Below are 20,859 nucleotides of genomic sequence, written 5' to 3'. Positions count from 1 at the left end.
GAGCTCCTATGAGAATATGGGAAAATATCACTAAATATCTCCTACCTGTGCATAGGATTTATGGTTAATAACATGGTGTCACACTAGCATATAAAACTTCATGGAAACAGAAGACTACAGGGTTCAGAGTGTATTGAGAGGGGTGTTTATAGTGTTGTGCTCTAGTGTTACTGCTATGTTGGTACTAAATTAAGTTTCATTGGAATAATACTTAGATTTATACGATCACTTTTCATCTTCAAAGTGCTTTAAAAACAATAACTTTTTACACAGCCATGTGAATATTTGCCAAGATTTTCAGAAATAGGAGCTTAATTGAAAGCTCCTAAATCCATATTTACACAGCTAAAGTAGCCGCCTTATTTTCAAAATTTATGTGCACCCAGCAGGTCAATGAGAGCTATAATAAATATGCCTTGAATTTGGGAGCCTAATTTTTGTCTCCAATTTTTGAAAATCATGGCATTTATCTCCATTGTATAGATAGCCCTCCAGAGATAAAGGTATGGGCCCTGGATTCCAATTTTTCCTGACCACTTGGAAGCCTTGTGTCAAGGTTTATACAGTCAGGCCCACTCAAGGCTCACCTGGAACAAAGCACTCCCAATTCACACTTTTCAAACCACCAATCAAGCACACGGTCAAACTGTCAAACTGTCCCCACAACAAACACTCAGATACTCACCAACACAGCCTCCTTAATGCAGCCCTTAGCGTACCTCCTCTCAGGCAGATCCCAGGCAAACTCCCTCTGTTAGCCACTCTGCTGTTCGCCCCAAGGGTTGGTCCTTGGGCCGGTTTTGTTCAATATCTTCATAAATGATCTGGAGGATGGTGTGGATTGCACCCTCAGCAAGTTTGCAGATGACACTAAACTGGGAGGAGAGGTAGAAACGCTGGAGGGTGGGGATAGGATACGGAGGTCCCTAGACAAATTAGAGGATTGGGCCAAAAGAAATCTGATGAGGTTCAACAAGGACAAGTGGAGGGCAGGAAAAATGATTAGGGGTCTGGAACACATGACTTATGAGGAGACACTGAGGGAACTGGGATTGTTTAGTCTGCGGAAGAGAAGAATGAAGGGGGATTTGATAGCTGCTTTCAACTACCTGAAAGGGGGTTCCAAAGAGGATGGATCTAGACTGTTCTCAGTGGTAGCTGATGACAGAACAAGGAGTAATGGTCTCCAGTTGCAGTGGGGGAGGTTTAGGTTGGGTATTAGGAAAAACTTTTTCACTAGGAGGGTGGTGAAACACTGGAATGCGTTACCTAGGGAGGTGGTGGAATCTCCTTCCTTAGATATTTTTAAGGTCAGGCTTGACAAAGCCCTGGCTGGGATGATTTAGTTGGGGATTGGTCCTGCTTTGAGCAGGGGGTTGGACTAGATGACCTCCTGAGGTCCCTTCCAACCCTGATATTCTATGATTCTAAGGTTCCTTCCCAACTCTGAACTCTAGGGTACAGATGTGGGGACCTGCATGAAAGACCCCCTAAGCTTATTCTTACCAGCTAAGGTTAAAAACTTCCCCAAGGTACAAACTTTGCCTTGTCCTTGAACTGTATGCTGCCACCACCAAGCGTTTTAAACAAAGAACAGGGAAAGAGATCACTTGGAGACGTCTTCCCACAAAATATTCCCCCAAGCCCTACATCCCCTTTCCTGGGGAAGGCTTGATAAGAATCCTCACCAGTTGGTACGGGTGAACACAGACCCAAACCCTTGGATCTTAAGAACAATGAAAAAGCAATCAGGTTCTTAAAAGAAGAATTTTAATTAAAGAAAAAGTAAAAGAATCACCTCTGTAAAATCAGGATGGTAAATACCTTACAGGGTAATCAGATTCAAAACAGAGACTCCCTCTAGGCAAAACCTTAAGTTACAAAAGGCACAAAAACAGGAATATACATTCCATCCAGCACAGCTTATTTTACCAGCCATTAAACAAAAGAAAAATCTAACACATTGTCTAGCTAGAGTACTTGTTACCTTTACAGGAGTTTTAAGGCTGCATTCCTGATCTGTTCCTGGCAAAAGCATCACACAGACAGACCAAACCCTTTGTTCCCGGCCTCCAGATTTGAAAGAATCTTGTCCCCTCATTGGCCATTTTGGGTCAGGTGCCAGTGGGGTTACTTTAGCTTCTTAACCCTTTACAGGTGAAAGCATTTTGCCTCTGGCTAGGTGGGATTTTATAGCACTGTATACAGAAAGGTGGTTACCCTTCCCTTTATATTTATGACACCTTGTCAGTATTAATTCTTTCCTTACCTCAGAGGCAAATTGAAAAGTATACTGGATGTAACAGCCATGCAGTTAAAATTCTAATTGCTTTGAATAAATGACATTTTAGAAAAACAAAGGTTGTTTTTAAGAAAGTGAGTTTTTGTAGTCTGAATCTAATATGGTTTTTATCAGGGACTTAAATATATGTATTGTGTTATTTGTTCAGTTGCTTCCTTAGGCTGGAAGTCTGGTTTTATTTAGATAGGACTCCTGCTACTGCAATTTGCTTCCCCCACCCACCAATTTATAGTGGCTTTAAGATTTAGTTCTATACAACTGATTTGGTATTCAGTGGGTGTGCATAACAAGTGTAACCTACATGCTGAAGTGAGGGTGGTAGCAGGAAAAACAACTAGCACAAAGGTGTAAAATGAAAATGAAGCCTTCCTCTGCTTCTTATGCTCATACTATTCCCAAGGTTTTATTCACCCATGGTATAAGTCATTCCCACTGACTTCAAGGCTGAATATGGTCTCGGTAGCATGCAATAACTCCCACTCATTGCACTAAACTATTCAGTGCAAAAGTTTGTGCAATTGCCACTTATGACAAGATTACATCCAATATGTAAATTTAGATGTAGTTTACATCACTGCTGAATTTGGCTCACTAACTTCTACAGAAATAACCAGCTAAAATCCAATATAAACATGCTGAAAATATTCTTTGAAAATGAATCAAGTTCACTCATGGCATAAACGTCCATTGTCAACTCCAGTGGCTTCATTTTGGCCCAATGAGTTTTATCATGCATGATTGGTTTGCAGTTGCCATTGTCAGATTTTGCAGTAGATTAGCTGCCAATCACCGCATCTGAAGAGAAAACAAAAGTCAGAGACTATTGTAAGAATTTTGATTACAAGCCCATTTTAGACATTTACTGTGCTTATACAAAATGCCATGGCAACAAGAACAAAGGATCCCATAATTGATCCCACCATGTCATTTTGTGCAGGAACAAAATAGTCACTTTCACAAATACTATATAAAGTTAGAGTCAGTACTAGTTGCCTCTTGCCAATTCTTTTAAATGCTGTTCGCTCAAGACATGATAGACAGTAATACATGTTATTGCTTGACCATATATACCATGTACTTGGCATACAGGCAGAAATAAATTACTGTCTTAGTATACATACAATATATCAGTGAACTCTAGGAACTGAGAAGATAAATTAGGTGAATCTGTTAACCCCTACAGTGGGGGCCGCTGCTCAACCTCACTTTGGATGTAAAGTGTCGTGCAGTCTTTGAAGTTCCGATTTTCTACTAGATTATCTATACTCCAAAGGGGACATCAGGTAACATTAGTGGTATGTTTTGCATACCATCACAAAGGTAATTTGGAATGAGAAAGGATCACAGTGAACAACTATAATACTTCACATTTATATAGATATTTAATGATTAAAATAATAAAAAAAACCACTTCACAATTATCTACCTCCATCGCTGTTGAAATGTGGCCGCCTCTGGGTCACATCACACCAGTGCAGATGAGAAAGTAACAACCCACAGTTCCTAGGAGGAAGAAATTCTTCGTGATAATTTCACCAGATTAGTCAAGAGAACAGTATTTGGTCTATTCCCCTTCTACTCTATGCAAATACACCATACAATTTAAATAAAGATCTCTATCATCCCATGTTACAATCAGAAATGGATTAGATTTTATTCATCTGGATATATAAAAGCCTTCTGTACTCTAACTGGTACTGTTTCTAGAAGCTGATAAGCAATTAAACATTCAGGCAGCATTAGTTAGAGGTCTGTTGCTGTGAAATTGGTAAGGATTCAGAAATCCATGGCAATGTGGCATCTGCACACTTGGTGTACACAATCAGGTATATTAAGAGAGGCAGTGCACCGTAAGAAGTAAATCTTGTAAAAGCTGAATGATCTCAAATTATCTGTACTCAGAGATTTTATATTTTGTCTCCCATTCAATCCAGAGGCTGGGCCTGACTGTCCACTCCATTAGGCCAGTTTACACCAATGAAATTCTGTTGACTTCATTGGCCTAAAACTGGTGTAGTGGGAAGAGGATCTAGTGTGTAGGCTCTAGCACACATCCCGAACAACTGAGGTTCTGTATTATGGTAGTGACTAGGGACCAACCAAGAATAGGACCAAAATAGGGTGCACTCACCTCTCATGAGCAGCCCCGGTCAACTATGTGTGCGCCTGTACTCTCTCTCTGTAGCCCTTGTGGGGCTTAAGTCCTTAATTAGTCCCACAGCCTATAAATGGCTTGATACAAAGGCTGAGACCATACTCCACGGCTTCCCCTAGAAGAAATGTCCTTGCCCTCTCGGGGCCTTTCAGGCCCCAACTCTCCTACTGGGCCATTAAAGAGTTCAGTTTCTCTTTTGGAGTGCAAAGTCTAGGCCACTTCCTGCAGTGGCTAATAGGGAGTGGAGGGTGTGAGGTGTCCCCTCCCTGGTGCGACCTGGAACTGGGGTACCACTGAGCCCTCTAAGTCACCAGTCGGGTTCTCTCTCACACTGTGCTGCTGTGACAAGCTGCAGACTACTCCCAGTCCTACACTCCCACCAGCATCTACATGGGCAGGGACATACCCAGCTGCAGTTACATTCAGGCTCTGGCCAGTCACTACATGAAACAATAGAAGGGCTACAGCCAAAATATCCCCAACTCTGCAGCCTAGGACCCCAGAACTGTACTGTCCCACCCTGGTCAAAAACCTGACCAATATGAATTTATTACCCAGTTTGCCTCTCCCTCAATGTGCAAAAGAATATGCACACCAGCCCTTGTTAACAGAGCTAAGATTTTTCCAGACACTTCACTAGAAACAAGTTTATTACTACAGAAAGATACATTGTAAGTGATTATAAGTGATAGCAAACAGATCAAAGTAGATTACCTAGCCAAAAAACAAAAACAAAACAAACCCAAGACCAAACTGCAAGCTACCCTAATATACTAGATAGTGGCCTGCTTGTATCATCACTCAGGGTGATAATTACTAATTCAAATCCTAAATTTCCATACACAGGCTAGAAATCCCTTTAACCTGGGACTAGCACTTCCCCCAGTTCAGTCTTTGTTCCTCAGGTGTTTCCAGGAGTTCTCATGTGGGGAGAGAGGCCCAAAACCAGTGTCACTCTCCACCTTACATAGCTTTACCATGTAGTGGGAACCCTTTGTTCCTAACTCAGTTCCTAGTCCAGTTTGTGGAAAAATACAGGTACCAACATGGAGTTCAGCATCATGTAGTCTGGTCAGATGCCCTTGTGAGTCATAGCAGCCATTATTCATAGGCTGCCTGGAGTGCTCTCAGGAAGCCTCACCAGGTAGGGGGATAAGCTTCTCTTAAGACCTATTGTTTCTCCCAAAGGGCCAATTATCTTGAATAGGCCCTTCACAACCAGATGTCTAGACTAGAAGCATTTTTCCTAGTGGGTGTCACCCAGGTATAACCACATTTGAAATACAGATACATTGTGATGGGTTGGATCACAGAAACCCACCTGGGGCTGCCAACTGACGTGCCAAGACTACTTCTTCCCCTGCTTTCCTGCCCTGGCAGTTTCAGACTCCAGAACCCTGCCTGGCTGTGCCAGACATGCTTGCCGGCCACAAACAGACCCAGGTCTGCACCACGTGCCCCAAAGCTGCAGGCTTAACTGATGAATCTTGCCCATATGCTCAGGGTTTAGCTGATCGCCATATTTGGGATCAGGAAGGAATTTTCCTCCAGGGCAGATTGGAAGAGGCCCTGGAGGTTTTTCGCCTTCCTCTGTAGTATGGGGCACAGGTCACTTGCTGGAGGATTCTCTGCTTCTTGAAGTCTTTAAGCCACGATTTGAGGACTTCAGTAGGACAGACATAGGTGAGAGGTTTATCGCAGGAGTGGGTGGGTGAAATTCTGTGGCCTGCATTGTGCAGGAGGTCAGACTAGATGATCATAATGGTCCCTTGTGACCTAAATATCTATGAAAGCAATTTAAGAAGTGTTCCTGTCCTTAACACTCAGCTGCCCAACTCCCAATGGGGTCCAAACCCCAAATAAATCCATTTTACCCTGTATAAAGTTTCTACAGGGTAAACTCAAATTGTTTGCCCTCTCTAACACTGGTAGATATGCACAGCTGTTTCCTCCCCTCCCCTGGTATTAATACATACTCTGGGTTAATTAATGAGTAAACGGTGATTTTATTAAATACAGAAAGAAAGATTTAAGTGGTTCCAAGTAATAGACAGAAGAAAGTGAACTACCAAGCAAAAGAAAATAAAACACAAGTCTATGCCTAATACAGTAAGAAAACTGAATACAGAAAACCTTACCCTCAGAAGTTTTCCAGTAAGTTTCCTTTTACAGACTAGGCTCCTTCTAGTCTGGGTCCAGCAATCACTCACACCCCCTGTAGTTACTGTCCTTTGTCAAAGTTTCTTTCAGATATCCTTTGGGGTGGAGTTGCTATCTTTTGAGCCAACTGAAGACAAAATGGAGGGGTCTCCCATGGGCTTAAACAGACTCTCTTGTGGAGACTACCTCCTCTCTTCTATGCAAAGTCCAGCTCTAAAATGGAGTTTTGGAGTCACATGGGCAAGTCACATGTCCATGCACAACTCAGTTTTTACAGGCAGCAGCCATTGCCCACATGCTATCTTGACTGTCTCCAGGAGGACTTCTTATGTGAATTGGAACCTTCCAAGTTCTGTTGTTTGTTAAGTGTTTCTTGATTGGGCACTTAATTTGCCCATTCCTTTCTCAAGAAGCTGACCAAATGCTTTACAAAGGCTTCTTAAAAATCAAGCAAATACACAGCCAATATTCATAATTGAAAATACAAAGAGTGATACATGCATACAAATAGGATGAATAGATTCATTAGATCATAACCTTTACAGAGATGTTACATGGCATATGTAGCATAAAACATTCCAGTCATATATATATAAAAATACACACACATATGAATATTGATTAACTTTAGATACAAAAAATGACACATGCACACAAATAGGATAATCATATTTAGCAAATCATAGCTTTTCCAATGACACCTCACAAGACATATCTTGTACCAGATGCATCATAGTTATATCACAATCATACAACTATGAAGAATATGCAGTGCAGTGCCACAGGGGGACTCAGACCTACCCACTATCCCAGGTCCCAGCCCAACAACCCAGCAGATAGCAGCCATCTGCCATGTCCCTTTATCTAAACTGTATCACTGCTCTGATTCCCTAGGGCACTTCCCCATGGTCTTATACCATCTTCACCTTTAGCTCAGGGCCTTGCTGTGGTGGAGTCCCAGGAGCTTCCCCAAGAGCTCCTTCTTGCTCCCACAATCTCTGCCAGCACTACTCTGTCCAAGGTCCTATACCTCCCTCAGTCAACCAGACACACCATCCACAGTCCTCTAACTACAACAAGGAACTGATTTCATGCTAGAGTTGCAGCTCTTCTTATACTAGCCTGCTGAATACTGATTGGCTGTTCCTGGCAGTCCCTTTCTGATTGGCTGTGTCCCACACAGCCTCTCTAGGCAGCTTGGAGGATCCTCTCCACTGCCCTTTTCTGGGGCGAGGTGTGGCAGGGCCACAAGACCTCCAGTAGGATGCCTCAGAGGGTCTGGTACGTCCCATCACGGGAACTAAGATTGCCAATTTTCTAATTGCAGAAAATTGAACACCCTTGCCCCGCCCCTGCCCCATCCCTTCTCTGAGGCCCCCACTCCATCCCCCCTCCTTCCATTGCTCGCTCTGTCCCACATTCGCTCATTTTCACCAGGCTGGGGCAGGACATTGGGGTGCGGGAGGGGGTGAGGGCTCTGGCAGGGGGTGCACGCTGTGGGGTGGGGCCAGGGATGAGGGTTCAGGAGGGGGTGAGGGCTCTGGCTGGGGGTGTGGGTTCTGGGATGGGGCTGGGGATGAGGGGTTTTGGTGCAAGAGGGGGCTTAAGGCTGGGGCAGGAGGGTTGGGTGTGGAGGAGGTATGGACTCTGGGCTGGGGGTGTGAGCTCTGGGGTGGGGCCAGAAATGTGGGGTTCAGGGTGTGGGAGGGGGTTCTGAGCTGTAGCTGAGTGGTTTGGAATGTGGGAGGAGGCTCCAGGCTGGGACAGGGGGTTTGGGTGTGGGAGGAGGTGTGGGGTGCTGGCTCCAGGTGGTGCTGACCTCAGGTGGACCCAGCATTTCCCAGGGATGGAGGAAGTACATGCGGCTCCCAGGAAGCGGCTGGCATATCCTGCTGCCTCTTAGGCGGTGGGATGGCTAGGGGGCTGTGTGCATGGCCTCCACCTGGAGGCACCACCGTTGCAGCTCCCACTGGCAGCAGTTCCCAGCCAATGAGAGCTGCAGAGCCGGCGCTCGGGGAAGCGCCTGGAGGCGGGGGCAGCGCACAGAGCCCCCTGGCTGCCCCTCCACCTAGGAGCTGGAGGAACATGCTGGCTACTTTCCAGGAGTCTCATAGAGGCTGCCTGCCCTGCTGGCAGTGTGGCCAACTGGACTTTTAGCACAGATGACTGGAGCTGCAAGGGTCCCTTTTCGATCGGGTGTTCTGGTTGAAAACCAGACGCCTGGCAACCCTAACAGGAACCCATTGCAACAGGCACTGTACAATCACAGAGTGACAGAGAGTCCCTGGCCCAAAGAGCTTACAATCTAATTAGTCAAGACAGACAGAAACAGAGTGAACAATGTGATGGCAGCAAACAGCATGTTAGTGCCTCAGTTATTTTTATATTTCTTTATTTTTATTTTATTTTATTTGGTGGAGTTTAGTGAGGATGGGATAAGCTAAATGGATAAGAAGGGAAGGGAAAGATGACATGGAGGAGATGGGGGGAAGGACAGTGCAAGGAAGAAGGGTATGAAGGACAGGTGAAATGAGTCTGAAGTGAGGGTATACACTGGGGAGTTCCTTGGTGACTGGGGAATCCTCCTCCCAAATCTAAACAGCATCTAGCCATTACTTCAGATTGAAGGCTGGAATATCCTTGGCAGAGCCTGTGTCTCTGTACACAAGCAGAAATTGCTGGTGATGCCAAATTCTCCCCTACCAATTCCTCTCCTAGCCTAATGCTTGTCTCCACTGCCCTTGTCCCAGATCCTTATTGGCTGGCAGCACACAAGCAATATGCACCAGCTGCCTGGACTCCTGTTCCTCCCGGCAAATCAGCACTGTTTTTGCTGTGGGCCTTCACACCTGCAAAGAAAGGGGCAAGGTTTTCCTCTTTGTGAATACTGACCCAGGGGATCAGTTATGCAAGTCAGAGGCCAAATTTTTTATTTGTCCCCATGGCTATTCTTTTTCAACAAGGGACATACAATATGAAGAATGTGAAGAATTTGTACCCCATATTTGATTAGTATTCAAAGGCCAGAAGTACTGCCATTATTCATATTGGCCAGTATTTATGCTTGATCAAATAGGGAGGAAAATAAAGAGGAATACTCAGGCCCACATCCACAAAAAAGATTGTGATGACTCACTGTTGCAATGCCTAACTTTTAGGTGCCTAGACAATCACAGGAACACCACCAGGATCCATAAAGCCTGAGTTAGGGACCTATGCTCCCTATACAATGAATGGGGAGAGATAGCTCCTTAGAATGAGATCCACAAAGCCAGCATGCTAGGCAGGGAGCTGCCTAAGGTAGCCAATGAGAGATACTGGTGAGAGGCATTTATGTTAAGCTCCTCTCTTGGAGTTTGTCACCTAAACCTGGGCTGCAGAAGGGTACCCCTCTCTGCTAGTGATCCACAAACTAGGGTATGGTAGGCACTCCTCTGGCTAAGCAAACTCCCTTCCATCATGCCTTTTTGGTATCAGAGGCAACTCCCTCACTCTATCAGATAGGCCCTGCACAGTAACACAGCTCTTCCTGCCTTCTTTCTCTGGTGACATCTCTGCTACTTCCAAGTGGCCCAGCTTCATTCCCGCACTCCTCCCAACTACCAGACCTCTCCATTATATTTCTTCCTCCCATACTCTTTTAGTTCCACACACCCTCCTGCTCATAGATTCATAGAGTTTAAGGCCAGAAGGGACCATTAGACCATCAAGTCTGACTTTCTGTATATCACAGGCCATTAAATGTCACCCAATTACCCCTGTATTGAGCCAAATGTCTTGTGTCTGACTAAAGTCTAATTGTGTTTGACTGAAGCGTATCTCCCAGAAAAGCATTCACTCTTGATCTGAAGACATCAAGAGATGGAGAAGCCACCAATACCTTGGTAGTTTGTTCCAATGGCTAATCACCCTCATTGTTCCTTATTTCTCATTTGAATTTTTCTGGCTTCAGCATGGTTCTTATTATGCCTTTTTCCACTTTATTAAAAACCCCATTAGTACCTGATATTTTCTCACCATAAATGTACTTATACACTGTAATCAAGTTACCACTCGTACTTCTTTCTGATACACTAAACAGACTGGACTCATTAAGTCTCTCACTGTAAGGCATTTTCTCCTGCATTCAAATAATTTTTGTGGCTCTTTTCTGCACTGTTGAATTTTTCAACATCCTTTTAAAAATATGGACACCAAAACTATACACAGTATTCCAGTATCTGTCTTATCAATGCCATATATACAGCGGTAAAATCATCTCCCTATTCTACTCACAATGCCCCAGTTTATACAAAAAAGGATCACATATCCCTTTTTCCACCGCATCGTAATGCGAGCTCATGTTAAGTTACATGTCTACTATGAGACCTAAATTCTTTTCAGAGTCACTGTTTTCCATTTCAGTCCCCCATTATGTAGGTATGGTCTGTATTCCTTGTTCCTGGATGTATACATTTGAATTTGTCTGTATTAAAACACAATTTGTTTAATGGACGCAAGTTACCAAGTGATCCAGATTGCTCTGTATGACTGCTCTGTTCTCATCATTATTTACCACACCACCAAATTTTGTGTCATCTGCAAATTTTATCAGCGGTGATTTTATATTTACTTCCAGATCAAAATGTTGAATAGTGTCAGACCTAGTACTTATCCCAGTGGAACCCCACTAGAAACACTCTTATTTGATGATGATTCCCCATCGACAACTACTTTTTGAGATCTGTCAGTTAGCCAGTTCATAACCCATGTAATCTGTGCTTTAGTGATATTCTGTAGTGCTATTTTTTAATTAAAATGTTGTGCAGTATTAAGTAAAATGCCTTACAAAAGTCTAAGTATATAACTTCTGTGCAATCACCTTTATCAAACTTGTAATCTCATCAAAGAATGAAATCAGGTTTGTCTGATGACCTATTTTCCATAAAGCCCTGTTGACTGACATTACTTATATTCCAATCCTTTAATTCTTTATCAGCTGAAACCTGATTAAGCCTTTCCATTATTTTGCCCAGGGTTGATGACAGGGTAACTGACCTATAGTTTCCTGGGTAAGCCTGCAGCCATTTTAAAATATGGGGACAACTTTAGCACTCTCCTAGTCTTCTCAAATTTTCCTGGTATTTCAAGTGTGCGAGGCAGGGGCTCCATAGTCAAGCCCCTCCAGACACTACTGCCAGTCATGTATACTGTCCTCCCCACTTTGTAGCACACAAGGAGTTCTTGGAGTAAAACAGGCAAAAGAAAGGTCCTCTCTTTCTCTTATGAGAGAGGGGAATCTGAGTGAAAATATAGAAAAACAAAGGTGGTCTGTCTCTCAAGCAACTCTTTGAGCTTGGTCTATCAGGGTCTATTGTCCCTTAGTGGGGTCTACCTCTGGACCCTTTTCCTGAGGTGTACTGCTTTGCAGCTGGTCCATGCAGCTTAAGGAGTGGTGTGGCCTGTGACTGTCTCCTTCTCAGCTAACCTGTCTTCTGTCAGCAGTCTCTGAAGTGGAGCAGTCCTTCTGTTCACCACTCCTTCCTGTGGCAGGTTTTCCCTTTTTAAGCTCTCCCCCCACAACTCCAGGCAGAGCCAACCTTGAAGAGGCACCTTGTTAGTGCTGTACAGGCCCAGAAGAGTTTGTTAGTATACTTTCCACTAGAGGGAGGGTGTGTCCCTTCAGACCAAGAGTTATTAAATTTAACATCAGTGGGCCAGAGGTCTCCATAGTCAACTCTTTTAAGACTCTTTGGTGCAAGTTATCTGGGCCTGCTCATTTAAAAATATTTATCCTTAGGTGATAATGAACCTCATCCTGAGTTACGAATGGACTGTGAAATACTTCATGTGAGAGGATTACATTTTCCTTCTTTCCAAATATAGAACAGAAATATTTTTTGAATCTTTATGCCTTTTCTGCATCATTATTAACAATTTCATCATCTCCACGCCCAATTGTTCTGTATTACTGCTAGGATTTCTTTTGTTCTTATGCTTAAATAAGTCCTTATTGTCCTTAGTCCTGCCAGCCATGGATTTTTCCCTGATATTTTTAGCTTCCCTTATAAATTTTCTACACTTCCACACCATCTATTTTATATTGATTGCTATTTCCTTTCCCCTCCCCGCTATTTGTTATATGTTGCTTCTTTTATTTGTAATTGATGCTTTCACTTTGCCACTGAACCAAGATGGGCTTTTAGCCAAAGTTGTCCTCTTTCTTGATTGTGGAATCATGGCTTTTTGGCAATCCAATAAACTATTCTTAATGAACTCCCAATTTTCATTCACATTTTTCTGTCTATTTTTTCCCTCCCAATGAAGTTCTCCCCAGAGGCGCAACTCCCTTTCATCCCACTCCTCACCAGTGAAGAATCATATTTTATATCCAATAAATACTAAAAAAATGGATGTGTCAAATCCCTATTAAAATATCTTTCCATTGTGCCCTGCTCAATGAGCTTTTATGTATCCTAGAACATGTTACTTGTCTATTTATTTCATCATTGGGAGGAACTTAGATACCATGATGATGAACCAAGTATAAGCTTCTATACTCAATATACAGTATGTCTCATTTAATTTGGATAAGTAAATGGCCTCTGTGGCACCATTAAGTAAATATGTTATATTTGAACTGTTTTGATGAATAAGATGGAGAAATACTGCATCTACTCCTCTAGCCAGAATTTTGGTTCTGTCTAACTGTAGGAACACACTGGAATTTTATAAGGGTGAAGGAGGTTTTTTTCCACATAACTTCACTATGAGCCAAATACTGCTTCTACTGATATTAACTTCAGTGGCATCAGCATTTGGTCCTATGAGAACTGCATCAAAATAGCTTTCATTCCACATGCTACCGTCTAAATAGATGGGCCCAAAAATCCAATCTTTCCCAAAGTACCTGGATACTTGGAGCAGAAACAATGGCTCAGATGATTATAAAAAAAGAGGCTATCAGTGACATTTGGATTTGGATCTGAAATTTCCTAAAGTCAGACAATGTTAGTAGGGGTTTGGTTCTGGCTGAAATGAATTTGACACTCTTGAATATAAGATGTACACGGCTGAGCCAACTTCCCTTATTTTAAAATGAAATAATCTGTGGCTTAATTGGGGCACATAAAAAATGTCATGTCTTCAGTCAATTGCTACATTTCATGCAGATGGGCCCCATTAACCTCTTGAATTGCAAAGTGTGTGACAAATTTTCTCCTGTAAACCAATAAAAGTAATTGATATGAAAAGGAAGACGTAATCATTTGCACATAGTGACCTCTAGTGGAAATGAATTCCATATCCATCAACAAATGATTCATCAAAGCCTAGAGTCTTCTATCCCTGGAGGTGGCTGCCAGCTTAAAAAGACACATATGCCATATGTTTTACACAATATATGCCTGACTGTCTTTTATGGATTACTAACTCTACCTCTCCTTAAAAAAAGTGAAAAACCCCAAACCAGTAAGAGGAAAATAGAACTTACAAATCTGCCAGGATTTCTAAAGAATTTGGTTTAGCTTTCCCTGTGCCCGTGAGATATTTTGGTGACTATGGGAATTTCCAACACCCTTCAAGAACCCCAGAATGTAAAATGTTTATTTCGCCTTGTGAACTGGTGTAGCTCTGTATCAGATTTATTGGCTTCTGAGCTACAATTACTTGTGGCACCTTAGAGACTAACAAATTTATTTGAGCATGCGCTTTTGTGGGCTAAAACCCACTTCATCGGATGAATGCAGTGGAAAATACAATAGGAAGATTTTATATACACAGAGAACATGAAACAATGGGTGTTACCATACACACTGTAATGAGAGTGATCAGTTAAGGTGAGCTATTACCAGCAGGAGAGAAAAAAAACCTTTTGTAGCGATAATAAAGATGGCCATTTCCAGCAGTTGACAAGAACATGTGAGGAACAGTGGTGGGTGGGGGGAATAAACATGCCCCCAACCTGAAGCAAATACTCATCAGCAACCACACGCCACACAACAAAGACACTAACCCAGGAACCTATCCTTGCAACAAAGCCCGTTGCCAACTGTGTCCACATATCTATTCAGGGGACACCATCATAGGGCCTAATCACATCAGCCACATTGTCAGAGGCTATTTCACCTGCACATCTACCAATGTGATATATGCCATCATGTGCCAGCAATGCCCCTCTGCCATGTACACTGGCCAAACCGGACAGTCTCTACATAAAAGAATAAATGCACACAAATCAGACGTCAAGAATTATAACGTTCAAAAACCAGTCGAACACTTCAATCTCTCTGGTCACTCGATTACAGACCTAAAAGTCGCAATATTACAACAAAAAACTTCAAAAACAGACTCCAACAAGAGACTGCTGAATTGGAATTAATTTGCAAACTGGACTCCATTAAATTAGGCTTGAATAAAGACTGGGAGTGAATGTGTCATTACACTAAGTAAAACTATTTCCCCATGTTTATTTTCCCCCCCTACCATTCCTCACACATTCTTGTCAACTGCTGGAAATGGCCCATCTTGATTATCACTACAAAAGGTTTTTTTTCTCTCCTGCTGGTAATAGCTCACCTTACCTGATCACTCTTGTTATAATGTGTATGGTAACACCCATTGTTTCATGTTCTCTGTGTATATAAAATCTTCCTATTGTATTTTCCATTGCATGCATCCGATGAAGTGGGTTTTAGCCCATGAAAGCTTATGCTCAAATAAATTTGTTAGTCTCTAAGGTGCCACAAGTACTCCTGTTCTTTTTGCTCATACAGACTAACACTGCTGCCACTCTGAAACCTGAGCTACAGTTGTGACAATCATACAAAAGTAATCTACCAAGAGTGCTCTAAAATGCACAGACTCACCAAATAAATAAATTTTAAAATGATTAACCCCAACAGAATAAAACTTTAGCTAAGCACAACCTCTTGTCCAGTTGCTCAGTTTCAGCCCACACTGGTCTGATTAAAGCATTTCTGTCTAGCTGCAGAGTGAAAAACTTTTCTGCTGAGGTTCCCATCTGTGCTCTCTAAACTGCACGACACAGGCAGAAGCTAACTACCCTCCTCATCCAAGAACACAAGCTGTTTTGCTTGGCTCCAAACCCTCACTTGGTACACGTCAGCAAATTTATCCCCGTATTTCTCTCTCTCTCTGTAAGGTCACGTATGCTCCCTGCATAGGAAGCTTAATCAGCATGTCTTAATTTTGAATACCTTTAACATAAAGGATGTTGTAAGAGATATTTTTAGGACACAATGAAGATTTTTTACAATGTGAAATTGCCATATTATAAAATAAGCTTCTGACCTGACTATAAACCATAAGACAAAAAATAGAATAGGTCACAGTCTATTCTCACTTAATTTATCACATGGCAATTCCTGTAACTTGAATGGGGTTTTGCTAGTATAGAGGAGAGCAGAATTTGGCCCATTATTTAAAACCTTAAAAGCATTACATTAGCAATGAAACATTCAAACTGAAACTGAGTTGGCTACCTTCAAACCTTTACTGTTTCCTGCCCAGAGAGCTGACCACTTTCATTTCTAAATGATTTTTTAATACAAATATATAGACAGAGATGTGGAAGGAAAAGGAGAGTGGTAAATAATTAGCCTATAGTTATATCACCAAGAAGCTCATGATTTGTAACAATTGTAAAAGTTACCTACATTTTTCCATTGTAGTTACACAAAATCATATTGCAATAGGGATCAGGTACATTGAAATGCCCTCTCTGCCCATTCAATCCCTTACCTCCCAGAGGGAGATTTTATAATTTAGCTGCTGTATGTAACACCTATTCCCATGAGGATTTTGATTATATATTTCAGGAATTAGAGTTCCACTCCTGCAACTGGCTACAAAATTAGTGGGACTCCATGAAGAGTAGCTCTCCACTAACACCATTTTGCCAGATCAAACGTATTCTCACTCTCATCTGACAAACTTGTATAGGACAAAACTACATTACGCACAAACAAGGGAATGGATTTGTTCCCCCTTCTCCCACTGCTCGGATTACTATCATCTTTATTTACAATCATAATCCTGATTATTTGACTGACATTTATAAGGCTCCCACCAGATGGCACCCGAAACCTCGTTCTTCTCTGCTAAAACATTCTGTACAGTTAGGGCGAGGGTAAAAATGCATATTATTTGCCAAATGACACTCATGGGAAAAATTGATAGTCTTTATAGAAAAGTTAACATAATTAGAAAAAGGAGCTTCCCCAAACCCTCATATTACAAACATTAATTCAGCTACGTTACAAAGAGGGATTTGTAAGCTCTTTGGGGGGTAGGTACTAACTTTTTGTTCTGTTTGTACAATGCTAGCACAATGGGGTCCTGGTGTATGACTAGTGCTCCTAGATACTAACACAATATAAAGAATAACAGTACATTCTCAAGGCAGAGTTTGCATTGGTTCATCTTGGCTTTTGAGGAACTGCGTAAGGCACAGCCAGTATAAACTTTTATTTTACTGATTAAAGTTGGTAGAAGCTTAGACATAAAACAAATCTCACTAGCAAATGTTTAGACCAAATCAAATCCATGTCTCCAGCTATGAAATGAATGAAAAATCCATTTACGTTCTTACTCCAGATCCATGACTGTGGCAACCAAGTGCCTAAATAAGTTATGGATTTTGGAAAGCAGTGTATTCTGAAGAGGATTCTCCATTATAATATACCCTTAAGATTGTTTTAGTATTTTACTGTATTGAATTCCTGCCCTAAAGTGAACAGGTTACTAGATCTCCAACTACCTGCACTACTTTGGGTCTGGTCATGCTGGTATTGAAGTCAATGGGTGTTTCGCTGTTGATTTTCCATAGAAACAGCATCAAGCCCTTGCTGATCGAACTGGACCAAATTAAGTGCTGTCATTCCTCCATTGAAGTCAGCTGCATTATACTGCACCAGGGATAAATCTAGCCCATTGTACCCAGAAGCATGTCAAATTTGGAGGCACTGGGGGGAGGGAAAATCAAATAATTACTGTGTGTGTACAGATTTCAAATTGCTAGCTAGTTCCCACTTCTTCTGGCCTCACCTGCCCCCAGTTGGATATGTCAGTCTGTCAAAGGTACATATATGCCTCCACTGCCTAGTACCTGAGCCCCTCACAGTCTTAAATGTATTTATCCTCACACCACCCCATTGAAGTAGAGAGGTGGTATTACACCCATTATACAGTTGGGAGAAGTAAGGCCCAGAGGCCCAGATTTTTAATAGTACTGAGGCACCTAACTCCCATTGATTTTAATGGGAGTTAGGTTCAGTGCAAAAAGATTTGATATCGAAATAGCCCTAGCCCAACCTCTGGCTCTAAACACACCCACACTTTGGATGAAGTTTGGGTCTGGATGTTAGTCTGGGATTTGGGAAATCTACACTCAGTTTCCTTCTCTACCACAAATTCCGTGTGTGATCTTGGGCAAGTTGATGTTACTTTTCAAATGAAATACTCCTGCTGTCTGTCAGATCAGAATGGTTTATGCTTGTTTATATTTGAAGAAACAATCTTTGAAGAGTAGAAGGGAGAGAACTGGTGCTGGGGACTTCTTATATTTTCCCAGCAGTAGAGAAGCCAGCACCAGTAACATCTGCACTGTGATTGGTGTCAGGACTCTAGATCTGTAGTTAATAATAGATCCACAGGCACAGCTAAGACCTGGAGACTAGAACTTAGTCCCGTTCTGGCTGGGGAGGAGCAGTGGAATCTTGATATCAGTACTAGTAGGGTGACCATCCATCCTGTTTTTAAAGGGACAGTCCCATTTTTGGGGACTTTTTCTTATATAGGCAGCTGTTACCCCCCATCCCCTGTTCCATTTTTTCACAGTTGCTATCTGGTAACCCTAGTACCAGAGCTGAGAGGGAGCCCTTACTAGTGCCAGTCTTTGGTACTGGGGTTGATTGGCTTCAGATGTGCTGGAGGAGTCAAAGGGCCTGTCAGACTAGCCTGATCAGGCCTTTCCCTGAGATTTAGAAGATTCAAATGGCCCATTAATCTTTTTCCCTCGTTAGGTTTTTCCTGCTCTGGGGAAGAGGATGGGTGCTGTAAATTACCCTTGCTACCATGCTCACTTGTGCCCTGCCTTAAGAAGGTAGAGGTGGTACCAAGCTTCACTGCCAAGGCCACTGTGAGTACAGACTTCAATTTGTGGGACTGATGGCTTGTCAAAGGGGCAGAGACCTGGATATCCCTTCTCAATACTGGCCAAGGAAGCTTTTGGGGGAGAGTCTGTACTTACTGGGACACTGAAGGAATGGGAGTTTTTGTGGGGATAGTCCCTTTTTGGAGTCTTGAGGTACAAGAGGTGCTAACTCTGTGGGTGCTCTGGGGCTGGAGCACCCATGGGGAAAAAACAGTGGGTGCTTAGCACCCACTGGCAGCCCCACAGATCAGCTCCTCCCCCGCCCCAAGCCCTTCAGCCTGCCGGCGGGCCCCGCCAATCAGCGCCTTCCCCTCCCTCCCAGCGCTTTCCACCTGCCATGATCAGCTGTTCAGCGATGTGCAGGAGGTTCAGGGGGTGGGGGGGGGAGGAGCGGGGTAGGAAGAGATGTGGGGAGGGGGCAGAATAGGGCAGAGGTGGGAAAAGGCGGGGCAGGGCAGGGGTTTGGTGGAGGGGTGGATTGGGGGTAGGGCGTGGGGCAGAGCGGGGGTCAAGCACCCTCAGTGAACACGGGAAGATGGTGTATGAACTAGAAATGGGTGTGTCCAAAGGTTAAGGGGATAAGACCACTGCATGATGGGGAGGGCTTGAAATCTGGTTTGGGCTCAGCCATTTGGCAGGAAGGTAGCGAGGCACTAGAACAGGGGTTGCAAAATTGTATGGAGGGCCGGGTCGGGAAGGCTGTGCCTCCCCAAACAGCCTGGTCCCCGCCCCCCGTCTTCTCCCTCCCACTTCCTGCCCTCTGACTGCCCCCCTCAGAATCCCCGACCTATCCAACCTGCCCCCTCTCCTTGTCCCCTGACCGCCCCCTCCCAGGACCCCCACCCCCTATCCAACCCCTGTACCCTAACCACACCCCCTGGGACTCCCATGCCTATCCAACACCCCCTGTTTGCCGTCCCCTGACCATCCCGCCCAAAACCTCTGCCCCATCCAACCCTCCCTGCTCCCTGTCCCCTGACTGCCCCCCTCAGAATCCCCGACCTATCCAACCCGCCCCCTCTCCTTGTCCCCTGACCGCCCCCTCCTGGGACCCCCACCCCCTATCCAACCCCTGTCCCCTAACCACACCCCTGACCGGCCCCCTGGGACTCCCATGCCTATCCAACACCCCCTGTTTGCCGTCCCCTGACCATCCCGCCCAAAACCTCTGCCCCATCCAACCCTCCCTGCTCCCTGTCCCCTGACTGCTGCCCCCAGAACCCCCGATTGCCCCCCCAGAACTCCCGACCCATTCAACCCCCCTGCTCCCTGTCCCCTGACTGCCCCCCTCAGAATCCCCGACCTATCCAACCCGCCCCCTCTCCTTGTCCCCTGACCGCCCCCTCCCGGGACCCCCACCCCCTATCCAACCCCTGTCCCCTAACCACACCCCCTGGGACTCCCATGCCTATCCAACACCCCCTGTTTGCCGTCCCCTGACCATCCCGCCCAAAACCTCTGCCCCATCCAACCCTCCCTGCTCCCTGTCCCCTGACTGCCCCCCTCAGAATCCCCGACCTATCCAACCCGCCCCCTCTCCTTGTCCCCTGACCGCCCCCTCCCGGGACCCCCACCCCCTATCCAACCCCTGTCCCCTAACCACACCCCTGACCGGCCCCCTGGGACTCCCATGCCTATCCAACACCCCCTGTTTGCCGTCCCCTGACCATCCCGCCCAAAACCTCTGCCCCATCCAACCCTCCCTGCTCCCTGTCCCCTGACTGCTGCCCCCAGAACCCCCGATTGCCCCCCCAGAACTCCCGACCCATTCAACCCCCCTGCTCCTTGTCCCCTGACTGCCCCGCCCCCTGATAGGCCCCCCAGGACTCCCATGCCCTATCCAGCCCCCCGCCAAACCTCCACCCAATCCGACCGCCCCCTGCTCCCAGTCACCTCCCGCCCCCTTACCATGCCGGAGCCAGCCACGCCGCCCGCGCTGCCCGGCAGGAGCGGCGGCCCAGAGCGCTGGCATTGCACAGCGCTGAGGCTGCGGGGGAGGGAGAACAGCGGGGGAGGGGCCGGGGGCGAGCCTCCCCGGCTGGGAGCTCAGCAGCCGGGCAGGACGGTCCCGCGGGCTGTAGTTTGCCC

General features: G+C 44.7%; 1 long non-coding RNA gene across 2 annotated transcripts; it reads right to left on the bottom strand.

Annotated features, from left to right (window-relative positions):
- Positions 1-1,753: 1,753 nt before the first annotated feature.
- LOC125636187 (uncharacterized) lies at positions 1,754-20,859 on the bottom strand. 2 transcript variants are annotated; one of them, XR_012668208.1, is made up of 5 exons: positions 20,680-20,859; positions 17,377-17,581; positions 6,596-9,466; positions 3,729-3,805; positions 1,754-3,097 (listed from the first exon to the last, which is right to left on the bottom strand). It is a non-coding gene; the product is annotated as an uncharacterized LOC125636187 (long non-coding RNA). The 2 variants fall into 2 exon arrangements; XR_007356500.2 differs by lacking the exon at positions 17,377-17,581.

The sequence above is a fragment of the Caretta caretta genome, chromosome 4 (genome assembly GCF_965140235.1).
Source record: "Caretta caretta isolate rCarCar2 chromosome 4, rCarCar1.hap1, whole genome shotgun sequence".
NCBI lineage: Eukaryota > Metazoa > Chordata > Testudines > Cheloniidae > Caretta > Caretta caretta.
Note: the sequence above shows the minus strand (reverse complement) of the source record. Positions and strands in the feature narration are given on the sequence as shown.